This window comes from Arachis hypogaea, chromosome 7 (assembly GCF_003086295.3).
Source record: "Arachis hypogaea cultivar Tifrunner chromosome 7, arahy.Tifrunner.gnm2.J5K5, whole genome shotgun sequence".
Classification (NCBI taxonomy): domain Eukaryota; kingdom Viridiplantae; phylum Streptophyta; class Magnoliopsida; order Fabales; family Fabaceae; genus Arachis; species Arachis hypogaea.
Window position 1 is genome coordinate 15,938,164 of NC_092042.1, and position 16,229 is coordinate 15,954,392.

General features: G+C 34.6%; 1 non-coding gene across 1 annotated transcript; it reads left to right on the top strand.

Annotated features, from left to right (window-relative positions):
* Positions 1–1,387: 1,387 nt before the first annotated feature.
* LOC112704286 (small nucleolar RNA R71) lies at positions 1,388–1,495 on the top strand. The gene has a single exon (XR_003154919.1). It is a non-coding gene; the product is annotated as a small nucleolar RNA R71 (small nucleolar RNA).
* Positions 1,496–16,229: the final 14,734 nt, after the last annotated feature.

The window sequence follows — 16,229 nt, forward strand, 5'->3', positions numbered from 1 at the left end:
GATGATGGATTCATCCATGCATTTCCCAGTCTCTAGGACTATGAAGTCAGTAGGGATGTAATGGTCTTCAACTTTAACCAGAACATCCTCTACAAGTCCATAGGCTTGTTTTCTTGAATTGTCTGCCATCTCTAGTGAGATTTTTGCAGCTTGTACCTCATAGATCCCTAATTTCTCCATTACAGAGATGGGCATGAGGTTTACACTTGATCCTAAGTCACATAAGGCCTTCTTGAAGGTTATGGTGCCTATGGTACAAGGTATAGAAAACTTCTCAGGATCCTGCCTCTTTTGAGGCAATTGCTGCCTAGACAAGTTATCCAGTTCTTTGGTGAGCAAAGGGGATTCATCCTCCCAAGTCTCATTTCCAAATAACTTGTCATTTAGCTTCATGATTGCTCCAAGGTATTTAGCAACTTGCTCCTCAGTGACATACTCATCCTCTTCAGAGGAAGAATACTCATCAGAGCTCATGAATGGCAGAAGTAAGTCCAATGGAATCTCTATGGTCTCAGTTTGAGCCTCAGATTCCCAAGGTTTCTCATTGGGGAACTCATTGGAGGTTAGTGGGCGTCCATTGAGGTCTTCCTCAGTGGCGTTCACTGCCTCTTCTTCCTCCCAGAATTCGGCCATGTTGATGGCCTTGCACTCTCCTTTTGGGTTTTCTTCAGTATTGCTTGGGAGAGTGTTTGGAGGAAGTTCAGTAATTTTCTTGCTCAGCTGACCCACTTGTCCTTCCAAATTCCTAATGGAAGATCTAGTTTCAGTCATGAAACTTTGAGTGGTTTTGATTAGATCAGAGACCATGGTTGCCAAGTCAGAGGTATTCTGCTTGGAACTCTCTGTCTGTTGCTGAGAAGATGATGGAAAAGGCTTGCTATTGCTAAACCTGTTTCTTCCACCATTATTGTTATTGAAACCTTGTTGGGGTCTCTGTTGATCCTTCCATGAAAGATTTGGATGATTCCTCCATGAAGGATTATAGGTGTTTCCATAGGGTTCTCCCATGTAATTCACCTCTTCTATTGAAGGGTTCTCAGGATCATAAGCTTCTTCCTCAGATGAAGCTTCCTTAGTACTGCTTGGTGCATTTTGCATTCCAGACAGACTTTGAGAAATCATATTGACTTGTTGGGTCAATATTTTATTCTGAGCCAAAATGGCATTCAGAGTGTCAATCTCAAGAACTCCTTTCTTCTGACTAGTCCCATTGTTCACAGGATTTCTTTCAGAAGTGTACATGAATTGGTTATTTGCAACCATTTCGTTCTTGAGCTTCAGTAGGCGTCTTCTTCAGATGAAGAGATCCTCCAGAAGAGCTATCCAAAGACATCTTGGACAGTTCAGAGAGACCATCATAGAAAATACCTATGATGCTCCATTCAGAAAGCATATCAGTGGGACACTTTCTGATCAATTGTTTGTATCTTTCCCAAGCTTCATAGAGGGATTCTCCTTCCTTCTGTCTGAAGGTTTGGACTTCCACTCTAAGCTTACTCAATTTTTGAGGTGGAAAGAACTTTGCCAAGAAGGCATTGACTAGCTTTTCCCAAGAGTCCAGGCTTTCTTTAGGTTGAGAGTCCAACCATGTTCTAGCTCTGTCTCTTACAGCAAAAGGGAATAGCATCAGTCTGTAGACCTCAGGGTTAACCCCATTAGTCTTGACTGTGTCACAGATTTGCAAGAACTCAGCTAAAAACTGATGAGGATCTTCCAGTGGAAGTCCATGGAACTTGCAATTCTGTTGCATTAGAGAAACTAATTGAGGCTTAAGCTCAAAGTTGTTTGCTCCAATGGCAGGGATAGAGATGCTTCTCCCATAGAAGTCGGGAGTAAGTGCGGTAAAGTCACCAAGCACCTTCCTTGCATTGTTGGCATTGTTGTTGTTTTCGGCTGCCATTTGTTCTTCTTCCTTGAAGAGTTCGTTCAAGTGCTCTAAAGAGAGTTGTGCTTTGGCTTCTCTTAGCTTTCTCTTCAAGGTCCTTTCAGGTTCAGGATCAGCCTCAACAAGAATGCCTTTGTCTTTGCTCCTGCTCATAAGAAAGAGAAGAGAACAAGAAAATGTGGAATCCTCTATGTCACAGTATAGAGATTCCTTTAGGTGTCAGAGGAAAAGAATAGTAGAAGACAGAAGTGGAAAATTCGAACTTATCAGAGAGAATGGAGTTCGAATTTTGCATTAAAGGATAGTGTTAGTCCATAAATAGAAGGATGTGAGAAGGAGGGAAGTCATTTTCGAAAATTAAGTGAAAAATTTTGAAAACATTTTTGAAAAACATTATTTAATTTTCGAAAATGAAAATGGAAAAGAAATCAAGTGATTTTTGAAAAAGATTTTGAAATTAGAAATCAAAAAGATTTGATTGAAAACTATTTTGAAAAAGATGTGGTTAAGAAGATATGATTGATTTTAAAAAATGTGATTGAGAAGATATGATTTGAAAAACATATTAAAAAGATTTGATTTGAAAATTAAAAACTTGACTAACAAGAAAAGATATGATTCAAACATTAAACCTTTCTCAACAGAAAAGGCAACATACTTGAAATGTTGAATCAAATCATTAATTGATAGTAAGTATCTTTAAAAATGGAAAGAAATTGGTTTTGAAGAAGATTTGATTGGAAAATTGATTTGAAAAAGATTTGATTTTGAAAAGATTTTGAAAACTTAAAAAAAATTTGATTTGAAAACAAAATCTTCCCCTCTAGCCATCCTGGCGTTAAACGCCCAGAATGGTATCCATTCTGGCGTTTAACGCCCAAAATGCTACCCTTTTGGGCGTTAAACGCCCAACCAGGTACCCTGGCTGGCGTTTAAACGCCAGTCTGTCCTTCTTCACTGGGCGTTTTGAACGCCCAGCTTTTTCTGTGCAATTCCTCTGCTGTATGTTCTGAATCTTCAATTCTCTGTATTATTGACTTGAAAAGACACAAATTAAAAATATTTTTGGATTTTTAATAATAAGGACAAACCAAAATGCAACAAGAATCAAATGACAATGCATGCAAGACACCAAACTTAGCAGTTTGTATACTACTGACACTAACAACATGAAAATGCATATGAGACACACAAAACAATCAAGTCAATAGAATTCAAAGATCAGAGCAAGTAAATCATCAAGAACATCTTGAAGATCACTTAGACACATGAATGCATGCAATTGACACCAAACTTATGATGAGACACTAGACTTAAACAAGAAATATTTTTGGATTTTATAATTTTGTAAAATTTTTTTGTGTTTTTCGAAAATTAAGTGGAAAAAGATATCAAAATTCTTAATGAGAATTCCAGGAATCAGTGCAATGTTAGTCTAAGACTCCGGTCCAGGAATTAGACATGGCTTCACAGCCAGCCAAGCTCTCAAAGAAAGCTTCGGTCCAAAACACTAGACATGACCGAAGGTCAGCCAAGCCTTAGCAGATCACTGCTCCAAAAGCAAGTTTGATAAGAAATCAACAAGCTCTTGTGGTGATAAGTTGAAACCTCGGTCCAATGAGATTAGACATGGCTTCTCAGCCAGCCAGATTTCAACAAATCATCATGAAACTCTAGAATTCATCTTCAAGAATTTCGAAAAAAATAAATACCTAATCTAAGCAACAAGATGAACCGTCAGTTGTCCAGCCTGAACAATCCCGGGCAATAACACCAAAAGCTTGATGTTGCTGCCGGATCTTGGCACTGATGTTACCAAAAGCTTGCTCAAAACTTGAACAATCCCCGGCAACGGCGCCAAAAACTTGGTGCGCGAAATTGTGAACGTTACTTTTTCACAACTCTCATAATCCCCGGCAACGGCGCCAAAAACTTGATGCGCGAAATTGTGAACATTACTTTTTCACAACTCTCATAATCCCCGGTAATGGCTCCAAAAACTTGGTAGCTCAATACCATGGCATTACACAACTTCGCACAACTAACCAGCAAGTGCACTGGGTCGTCCAAGTAATAAACCTTACGTGAGTAAGGGTCGATCCCACGGAGATTGTTAGTATTGATATGGTCATCTTGTAAATCTTAGTCAGGCAAACTCAAATGGATATAGTGATGAACGAAAATAACACAAAGGTAAAGATAGAGATACTTATGTAATTCATTGGTAGGAACTTCAGATAAGCGTATGAAGACGCCTTCCCTCCCGTCTCTCTGCTTTCCTACTGCCTTCATCCAATTCTTCTTACTCCTTTCCATGGCAAGCTCGTGTAGGGTTTCACTGTTGTCAGCAGCTACCTCCCATCCTCGCAGTGAAAACTAATGCTCATGCACTCTGTCACAGTGCGGCTAATCACCGGTTTGGTTCCCTCCCCTACCGGAATAGAATCACTCTTTTGCGTCTGTCACTAACGCCCAGTAGGTTACAGGTTTGAAGCACGTCACAGTCATTCAATCATTGAATCCTACTCAGAATACCACAGACAAGGTTTAGACCTTCCGGATTCTCTTGAATGCCGCCATCAGGTCCTGCCTATACCACGAAGACTCTGATCTCACGGAATGGTTGGCTCGTTTGTCAGGCGAGCGCTCGGTTGTCAGGCGATCAACCATGCATCGTGCAATCAGGAATCCAAGAGATATTCACCAAGCCTCAAATGCTTGTAGAACAAGAGTGGTTGTCAGTCACTTTGTTCATGAGTGAGAATGGTGATGGGCGTCAATCATCACCTTCATCAAGTTGAAGAACAAGTGATATCTTGGAACAAGAACAAGCGGAATTGAATTGAAGAATAATAGTAATTGCATTAATACTCGAGGTACAGCAGAGCTCCACACCTTAATCTATGGTGTGTAGAAGCTCCACCGTTGAAAATACATAAGCATAAGGTCTAGGCATGGCCGAATGGCCAGCCTCCCAATGATCTAAGATAGCATACAAAATGAAGATAGCTACCAAAGTCTCTCTATCATGATCTAAGAACTAGATGTCCAAAGATGAAAATACAATAGTAAAAGGTCATACTTATAGAAAACTAGTAGCCTAAGGTATACAGAAATGAGTAAATGACATAAAAATCCACTTCCGGGCCCACTTGGTGTGTGCTTGGGCTGAGCAATGAAGCAAATTTCGTGTAGAGACTCTTCTTGGAGTTAAACGCCAGCTTTGGTGCCAGTTTGGGCGTTTAACTCCCATTTGGGTGCCAGTTCCAGCGTTTAACGCTGGGATTTCTTGAGGTGACTTTGAACGCCGGTTTGGGCCATCAAATCTTGGGCAAAGTATAGACTATCATATATTGCTGGAAAGCCCAGGATGTCTACTTTCCAACGCCGTTGAGAGCGCGCCAATTGGGCTTCTGTAGCTCCAGAAAATCCACTTCGAGTGCAGGGAGGTCAGAATCCAACAGCATCTGCAGTCCTTTTTGGTCTCCGAATCAGATTTTTGCTCAGGTCCCTCAATTTCAGCCAGAAAATACCTGAAATCACAGAAAAACACACAAACTCATAGTAAAGTCCAGAAAAGTGAATTTTAACTAAAAACTAATAAAAATATACTAAAAACTAACTAGATCATATCAAAAACATACTAAAAACAATGCCAAAAAGTATACAAATTATCCGCTCATCAAAAAGCGCGCAGTAGAATTTTGACCGGCAGTACTGGCTGAGACCTGTCTGGTACTGCAGCTGAGAATATTGATTATGAGTAAATAAGATTAAAAAATGAGGAATTATAATTAGGGGAGGTAGAAATATTTAAAGTGCGATTTAGAGCGCTAATCTTAAAGGGTTTTGGCCCAAAAATTGGGCCAACGGACAAAATAAGTGAACCGGGTCTAAGTGGGCCCAAGATCCAACATATATAAACATTAGTTATGAGCATTTCAGCTCATTTTACCCTAAAAGGAAGGGTTGGGGCGCTGAATTGAGAAGAGAGAAGAGAAGAGAGAAAACCTAACTTTCTTCGATTTTCAAACCACCATAACTTGAGCTACGGAGCTCCGATTGACGAGCCGTTTATGGCCACGCATCGCTCTTCTCATCCTCTACAATTCTATCTAAGTTTTGTGGTGAGTATTCCATTCATCTCTGCCCAGTTTTCGAAATTCCCCACTGTTACACGTTTTTGGGTAGTTAGTGTTGAAATCTTGTGATTTTTGGGTGTTTAGGGATACTCCAACATGGATTTCAAGGGGGTTCTATCCCTACTTCATATGGGCTGAGGTAAGAAGTGCTCAAACCCTTGTGATTTGTCATTTTTATGAGCCCTAGGTTGATGTATGTGTGATATTGGTTATGTTAGTGTATTTGGTAATGTTGGTGCACAATTAGAAGATTGGTATTGCTTGAGGAGCTTTGGTGAGGCTTGGAGCTAAGGTTGGTGAAGACTTCCAAAGAAGAGGCTCAATTGGTTTGACTACAAGAGGTACGATTTAAGATTCATTTAAGTACCGTGTGGTGTGATGAGAATTCCTAGGCTAGATGCCCCTAGGATTAAGTTTGGATTGTTTAAATGGTTGGTGCTAATATGCATAGTTGGTATGTAATGTGAATTAATGATTGGGTTGAGAATTGTGTGGCCTTGTATGCTTGGTGTATTGAGAATTTGATGCATTGGGTAATGAGTATTGATTTGTGGTATATGTATTTAAATTATGAAATTAGGCCGGAGGCCGTGAATTTTGGGTCGGAGGCCGGAAAGAGGTAAGTAAGGTAAGTTGATGTGTGCATTGTATGATGACACAAGTGATTGGATGAATTTCAGATAATGAATATATGAATGATTGGGTTGGTTATTGAATAATAAGGTTTGAGGAGTTGAAGTGTGAAATTTGGTAATTTTGGGTGAAATTATATAGATGAGGCATGTTTGATTTTGGTTGAGATATATTATGTGGTCATATATGTGATTATGATTATTGATGCCTTGATGGTATGATGATGCATGAGAGATATGTATGTTGTGATATATGCTTGAGGAATGATTAAGGTTGATTTGGGGGTGAAACCACGTGATAGTGAGTATGATATTGATTATGTATAATGATGGTTGATTGGAAATAGTATTGTTGGAAATTGGGATGAGGAAGGATGTATGACATGTTAATGTGTTTGTAATTTAGCCATTTATTTGAAATTGGTAAAAATGGTTATATGGCGGTTTTGTGAATTGTGGTAAGGTGTTAATGTATGAGTTGAGGAGGCTTGATGTTGATTTTGGTATATTTTGATTTATTTCAAAAAGGATTGTAATTGGCATGTTTTGGTTGATTTTGAAAAGAGTTGAAAATGGCTTGTTTTGAAAATGGCACTTTGTGGTTTTGTGTGAAAATATGGTTTTTGGGCATGCTTTGATGGGATATAACTTGGACTGCGGATTTCCGTTTTGTGTCAAACTTGTTTAGAAGTGAAATTGGATCCGGGATGTCCATGCCGTTCGAAGAACGGGTGAAAAACGATTTAAAATGAGAAAGTTATGTCCGTCGGAAGATTGGGGGTTGAATCTGTGAATTCTGCAGCTTTTAACTTAGAAAAATTTTAAGCAGAGTAACCCCCTGCGCGTAGGCGCACTTGGCGCGTACGCGCAGTTCTTCTGGAAGGCGCCATCCACGCGTGCGCGTTGTGTGCACGGGCGCGCCGATGCGCTGCACCCAATGGCCAGCTATTTTTCCGAGAGTTGTGCCAGAATTGTGCCAGTTTTGTGCATGGGGCGCAAGAGCACCCATGCGTACGTGTGGCTGACGCGTGCACGTCATTGTTTATTTTTCAATCCGCGCGTCCGCGTGAATGACGCGTACGCGCCGATGAGTTTTGTGGCCATCCACGCGTGCGCATGGTCCTGTTTTCATGCCAAAGTTGATTTTTGAGTTTTAAAAGTCAAATCTCATACTTCTAAGCCTCCGATCTCACCCCTTATGTATTAAATCTTTATGATATGCCTAGCAAAGAGAATGGAGTTAGGGGATGTGGTAACTTGCGAATGAAGCAAGGGAAAAAGTTGTGATCAATGATGATCAAAGATGATTATATGAGATATGGAGGATGACGGTAGAAGTACCGTGTATGCCATGAGCCAAAGGGCTATATTTATTGATAAATGGCTGGTTCTTGATTGAACCATGAGCTGGATGGCTGAGTTATTGCCGGGTTACGGCAAAGCCATTATTGATTATGGCTGAGTATAACTACATATATGATTAATGAACGAATGTGTTAAATGGATAATAATGGAAATTATTGAAATATGATGTGTGATCCCGGGTAGTAGACAGTGGTGTTGTCCACTTGCTCCGAGTATGAGACGGGAAAGGATGTTTATGATAAATGAGTTTAATTATGGAGTTTTGAATGAACGTATTTGTGATACCTGGGTAGTAGTAAGGGTGGTGGTTCATCTCGCTTGCTCCAGGTTAATGTTTGAGATTTGATAACAATGATGATTGCTTTTAAACTGAACGAATGTATGTTTTGAGATCCTGGGCATGTCCCACTTGCTCCAGGTCAGAGATTGTGACGCCTGGGTAGTAGCGGCAGTAGTGGTGAATTCACTCGCTCCAGGTTGAGCTTTTAAACACCCGCCTGGGTAGTAGCCGCAGTAGTGGTTGTTCCACTGGCTCTGGGTTGAGCGGGTAGTAGCAAGGGGGTCGTAGCTCAAACCTACTTGCTCCGCAATGGGTGTTTCTGTCCAATGGTTAGCTACCAGGACATGTCGGGTTGGCTATATAACTAACAGATGATATCATCAGCCATAGGGCAGGCATACATCATTTGCATATGTTTGAATTGTTTGGGTTTGCCTATTTATTTTGGATTTCTACATCATATATGCTGCGTTACCTGATTACATGCTACTTGTTCTACTTGTACCTTATTTGTGTATTACTTGCCTGTATTGCTTGTGTTTGTAAAACTGAGAGGCCCCTCATGTTGGTGTCGGTGGATGTTGAGGGCTGTTCTTGAATGAGATAATTTGAGCTCCCTGGGTAGACGCAGTGATGTGGTTTCACTAGCTCCAGGCGAGGGTATGATGTATTGATATAAAATTACTGAGGCAGAACAACTGGTGATGGTTTTGTGTATGATTCCGAGTCTGATTCGTGGAAGAGTCAGCGAGTTGGGAAACACGTGAAACATGAATTAGATTCAGCACTCCCTTATGACAGTTGCCTATTCATGGATTAGCGAGAACCTAGGATGGATAATTAGTGAAGAAGTTTAGGATGCTTAGTGAGTTTTTATTGCAGTGCATTGAATTTATTTGGCACTTTTACCGTACTGGGAACCCATGGGCCCTGGGTTCTCATTCCGTATATATCTCTTGTTTTTCAGATACAGGTCCAGGTGCTCAGAAGTGAGTTGTGGGTCGTCTGAGAGACAGCGAAGATCTTTATTTTCTCTACTTTGTGTTTTGCTTAGAATCTCTCCACCTTTGTTTTGAAAAGATTATATTATGTATTGAACTCTTTTGAACTTGCCTATAGAGGCTCTCATGTTTTCTTTGGTAGAGATTAGGATATACTGTTGTCAACTACTTTCATACTGTACCCTAGCTGGCCTAAACTTCGCGGGTTGCGACTAGTGGCTATTTACTTATGTTATATATATCTATCTGTTATCTATCTCTTAATCTCCTTTATGCCTTGTCCGTATGTCACTTTCGGCTTCATGGTTTATCTTTTTGTTGTCAAAACGTGAGTGATACGTCTTCGCAATTTTATTTCTACTCTTTTCAGGCTTCTCAATTAATATTCCTTTCAAATTTACCTATATTTATATATTAAAAATCCACTTGAGAGTCGTACCACCGTAATATCATTGACTTATGACTCGAGCATAAGGATTTGAATATTAGGGTGTTACAAGTGTGACACTTATTAAACCTTAAAACTCGAATAAAATAGTATCTATGGTTTTAATCTCATTTATCCAAATCAAAAGTAATAATGACTTATTTAATTCAACATTTATGACAATAAATGAGATCACCGTTATATAAGTCATTTAATGTGAAATTACTTAATTTCTGATTATAATTAATATATGTATTTCCCATAAATATATTAAGAAATAATAATTTTTTAACAATCTTCCACTTGGGCTATACATATATATTTTCCTGAGATAATCACATCTTATAAATTTTATGCATACATGTGAATGTTATTTCCCTGATTACTTTAATAATCTGGTCTGTCTCATATATTAGTTATGAAATTATCGTAATTTTTATCACATTAGTATCACACCAAAATAACGATGATCGCCATACTAAAATAGTCAACCACATAGATCAAATGTGAATGAGAAAATTCAAAAATTACATGCAAAAATGATCTTATACATGCCTATTTTCAACTGATCCAACTTGAATAAAAAAAATTATTTTATTCAATGACAGACTTAGATGAAACTGCAACGGCAACGCCCGGACTCATAGCGACGGTGACTAAGTGATGAGTCTGTGGAAGAAGAAAAGAACTTAGCAGACTCGCAGAGAGAGAGAGAGAGAGAGAGAGAGAGAGAGAGAGAGAGAGAGAGGATTTACCTATAGAAAAGGGACTCAGCAGGAGAAAGGTGGTGACGGATTCAACAACGACGGTAACAGAATAAGCATCGATCGCGACATGAGCTGTGAAGGAAGATGGGAGTTGTGAAGGGGTAGGCGGTGATGGTCTCAGCAACAACAATGACGGGAGCTATGAGATTTTTTGTGAAGAAGGCGAGTAGAAGAAGACTTTGAGTGAGGATGACTGGGTTTCTCTTGCATGGCTATAGAGTATGGATTGAAACTGTGAATCACTGAATCTTTGATGTAAGGCAAATCATAATTCTTAAAAAGTGTTTATATGTATATATCCGGGGCAGGTACACCCTAAATCCGACCATGCTCTATCTTAAGCAAAATCTGCCCCGACTTGGATCAAGTTATTACCCTCCCCAAGTCTAATAATATATTCGGGTACCCGCATATTCGGGTATTCCTACCAAGTCTAATCACATATTGATACTCCATTTATTAAGGGCTTATCTTTAGCCAATGTATTATTACACACACAAGACGAGATTCTAACTCCTAATAATTGTTTAAGCAGACGAATGAGATATCACTCAACAAATTCAAATTGATTAAGATAAATACTAATTATTTTTAATATTTTAATATTAAAAATTCTGAAAGTTTGATTTTAATTATAACTTTGTAAGATATTTATAATAATAATTAGAGAAAATTCTACTCCCGTCCCTTGCGAAATGCTAAAATGACATTCCCCTCCTCTCTATTTTATAAATATACATTCTCCTCCCTTCTAACTTTTAAAAAACCTCCTCTTTAATCCATTTTAAATTTTTTGTGTTAACTAATATTAACTTTATCCATTTTTTAAGAAAAAATAAATTATTTTTTGAAAAAATAGCTATTAGCAAAAATTTTATTTTTTATCATTAAATTTTGCTTACCAAAATACCCTTTAATAAATTATTTTTTTATTGATTAAATTGTATTTTTATTAAAATACTTTTAAAAAATTAATAATTAAATTATTTTTTTCTAATATACCTACCCTTCAATAATTTTTTAATTATTAAATTGTGATTTTACCAAAATTTTGTTAACAATTATTTTTATATTTTACTATTAATTTTTTAATATCAATATATATTATTTTAACATTAAATAAAAAAATCTTACCACTGTTAATATATATAACAATTAATATATATTGATATTGAAAAATAATCTTACTAAAATTTTTTGTTTAATATTAAAATAATATATATAGATATAAAAAAATTAATAGTAAAATATAAAAAAATTATTAACGAAAATTTTGGTAAAGTTATAATTTAAAAATTAAAAAATTATTGAAGGGTATTTTAGAAAAAAATTATATAATTATTAATTTTTTTAAAAAATACAATTTAATTAATAAAAAATAATTTATTAAAGGATATTTTGGTAAGCAAAATTTAATGATAAAAAATAAAATTTTTATTAATGGATATTTTTTAAAAAATATTTTTTTTTAAAAATGGATAAAGTTAACATTAGTTAACACAAAAAGTTTAAAATGAATTAAAGAGGAAGTTTTTTAAAAACTAAAAAGGAGGAGAATGTACATTTATAAAATAGAGGAAAGGAAAGTGTCATTTTAGTATCTCGTAAGGGAGGAGAGTGTAATTTTCTCTAATAATTATTATATATATTTTATTTAATGTTTTAATAAAACTTTTTATAAAATTTTATATATTATCTTATACAGAATACAAAAAATATACACTAATTTATATTTAATTATGTAATATTATATTATAAAAAATAATTATTTTTTATATTAATCATATAAAGAGTTGTTTAAAAGAATGAAATTAAACTCACTGTTACTACTGGGAAGCAGTGAAAAGTTTGCACTATGCCACTGTCAACTATCAATTAGTAAAAATATAATTGAAAAGAAATTAGTAAAAAATTATACCCATTTTATATATGTCTTTTTTAGTTTTTCATGATCAAGCCAATATACAAAAGTATGGATAAATTACCATCATGATCACATTTCGCAGCATATAAAAAGGCAAAAACAACTTTTTCGTATAATGAAAAGAATGAAAAGGGCTTTCAATATAAAAAGGCAAAAAACAACTTTTATATATGTTAATGGAATATTTGTATAATGTATACAATGAAAATATAGGAAATATCAAAAATATAAGTATTAGTATTACTTTTTTTTATGAGCTGAAATTTTTAGATTAAGTGGTATTATGACATAGTATTAGAGTTCTAGATCCAAAAGGTCAAGAATTCAATCATCAATTTTATTTTGGATGGAATCAAATAAATTAAATTAAATCAGTCAGTCCAACAAATGGTTTAGGAACTACATGAATTGATCATCAGTATTCAGTAGTGAGATGTTTCCTCTCTTCCTCGTCAATTTGTTATCATCAAAGAAAGGCACCTGCCAGTGTTCCATGACTTTATTTGTACTACTTAATTTTTGGAGTGGTAATATGCACTTTACTTATGAACTCAATTCGATCCCATTCGATCTAATAGGATTGCTAACTTGATCTGTAATGGATAGGGGTTTCGTGTGGATTAAATAAGATGCGGGTTGAGTCTCAACTCTATCTAATCAATTTCCATCCTATATATGTATATATTATATACTTATATAAAAATATGTTTTAAGTAGATGTTAAATTAAAGATTTTACTAAATACAAAAAATTCTTAGTTATTAAAAAAAATCATTAATTAATTATTTAATATTTTTTTACATAAAATCAATTCTATTTTAAATTATCATCAAGTTATATAATAATGTTGCATCTTTTTTGTAATTCGCGGATAAAATCGAATATCTGCAAATTAAAAATAAATAGAATTAGAGTTGAGATATTTTCAACTCACAAATAAAATAGAATTGAATTTATATAAAAATTTTAACTTAGAAATAGAATTAAGATCGACTCTAAATCCTCACCATTGCCATCCTTACCTAATTCTTGGCATATAAGTTCTTGCTGTTGTCAGTTTGTCACTATTGTGAACTTGTGAATTGTGATTTCTCTTTACAACAACAATCCAATAGGATGGTCCAAAAGTATGTGTTTGGCTAAATTAGAATGTTGATAATGGCTCGTTTGATATATCGTTTTCTAATGGCCTTATATCAGGCAATTGTTTCGTCGCCTTACAGTTGGTTGCAAGAGCATCATTCACCTGCTTCGTCAAATTCAACTCAATTGAAAATTATTGCATATGCCTACTTTGCTAACCATTTTGATACAGGTTGACCGGTCGGCCACCGAAATTTATAAAAAGTTTTAAGACTATATATTTCATAGTCTTCTCAAATTTAAAAGTTTTTTTGGTAAAATAAATATTACAAATTCTAGAAAAAAACAAACAAATTTTTTATTTTTTAATTCAAAAAAATAAGCCTCTAACTAATTAAAAATATAAAAATATTTTTCATTTTATAAAATACGAAATATGCATATAAATTCTTTCACAAATTTATTTATCATTTTCTCTAAATTTTAGTAAGTAAACTCCAAATTATTAATTACAGGTGTGTTATCCCTTCATACCTAGTCATTATGTTGTGTATCAATTGTCATCTTAGAAAAATTAGTGAAAAATACTATAATAAATAAAAGAGGTACATACTAAATTGGTATTTGAAAGATTCTGGCACTGATAAAATTATATCTGATCTATCTTTGTTATTGGCAAAATAATTTTAAAAAAATTTTAAAATTTAACAAAAATAATCAGACGTCAATTGAGTTACTTTGAGTTAAAATTTAAAAGTGACGTGTCAGTTAACAATTATCATAATTACAAAAGTTGTCTACTTTTAATTTTTATCATTTTAAAAAAACAATTTCAATTTTCTAAAACTCTAATTCTTTTTTCTCTTCTTCCCTAAGCATCTTTATACATCCCACTGTACTTTCAAACATCGGAAAGATCTCATCATAAAAAATCAAAAAAACCTTATGTCTGAACTCTTTTTTGCATTAAGCTATGATAGCCAGTTCATCGAGACACCATGTGGAGGCGGCATGATCACTTGAGAGACAACAATAGAAACATAAAAATCTCTAATAGCCTACAATTGGAATGAGATAGACTCTTCTTTTTGAAGCCTTTCATTGTTCTTGAAGCCGAAAATTCATTTCCAGATGAGATTATGGTAAAGATGATCAGTGAAATTGTTGTGGGTGTTGGTGTCTTTGAAACTCAGAAACACATCATGTTTGTATAACTGTCTGTTCTTGTTGGGATCTGTTGACTGATGAGTGTAATTGAAAACTAAATCTTGCGACTTCGGATCGATGGGAAGAGGAGGATGAGGAGGTGGATAAGGAGGAAGAAAAGGAGGAAGAGTAGCTGTAGCTGATGAATCTTACAGGCAATATAGTAGGAGTTTAAATTTGGGTCTCCAAATCTGTGCCTTTTCGTCTGGATCTTTTGATCCCATCCTTTACTCTTTTACAAGATTACAAATGTTGTCAGCTCCAAAGAAAAGAGTTCAGAACATAAGGAAAGAATGGTCGAAATTAAAACTCACACTAGTTGATTCATAGTGAGGGAAAGGAAGGGAACTAATGGAGATGGAAATGGAGATGAGCCTAAAAGAACCGAAGGGAAGGAACCAGGGAGAGTGACGAAGGAGAATGAGAAGGGGAATTGTCAGCGATGCAATGAGGGAATTAGTGAAGAAGGAGGAAGAGAAAATAAAGGGGATTATAGATTTTAGAAAATTAAAATTGGGGTGTTTTTAAATTTATAAAAGTTAAAGTGGGTAAATTTTATAATTATGATAATTGTTAACTGACATGTTATCTCTAAACCTTAACTCTAAATAACTCAATTGACGGCTAGTCACTTTTGCTAAATTTTAAATTTTTTTAGAAATCATTTTCTTAATAAAAATATCAATTACCATTTTATTAGCGCCATAATCTTTGGGATACCGATTTGCTATTGATCTCTAAATAAAAAAATAGACATTATAGATATGGATTTAATTAATATATGCCTTAAAAGTATTAGTTAAGATTATTATTAGTAAAAATTTTAAATTTTTTATTTTGATAAATATATAAAAATTATATTAAAAATTAATTTTTTGCACATTTTTTTATAATAACTCATTTTTTTAGTAATTTTAATTTGTACCCTTAGACACATGTTAGCTAAATTAAATTCTATTCATCCTTAATCTAAAGTTTATGTTGTATAACATCACAAAACTAATAAATTTAATGAGTAAGCTATCGTTTTTATCCTCAATGTTTGGGATAAGTTTTAAAATTGTTCTTAATATTTAAATCGTGCTATTTAAGTCCCGAATATTTAAAAATCGTCTTAATGTTATCCTGTCATTAGTGATTTGTTAGCCGAGATGACGATGAGACAAAATTGAGATGATTTTAAAACGTTATTGACTTAAAAATGACAAAAATATTGGGGACAAAAACGATACATTACTCTTAGAAAAATTACTGAATCAAGTAACTGAAAATAAATTTTAATGGAGAATGCATAACGAATTCAAAATTTTTGCTCATCGAAATACTTATAAAATGACTAGTAGATAAACTTTCAAAAAAAAAAGAGTATAATACATATACAATAAAATATAAATGATACTTTTTTGTCTCTAATGTACCGAACTTCTTTAATGTTTAATTTAAATTAATTTTTTTATCCTTCAATAGTATTTTTTATGATACAATTTAATTATTTTTTAATCACATGTAACTAAATT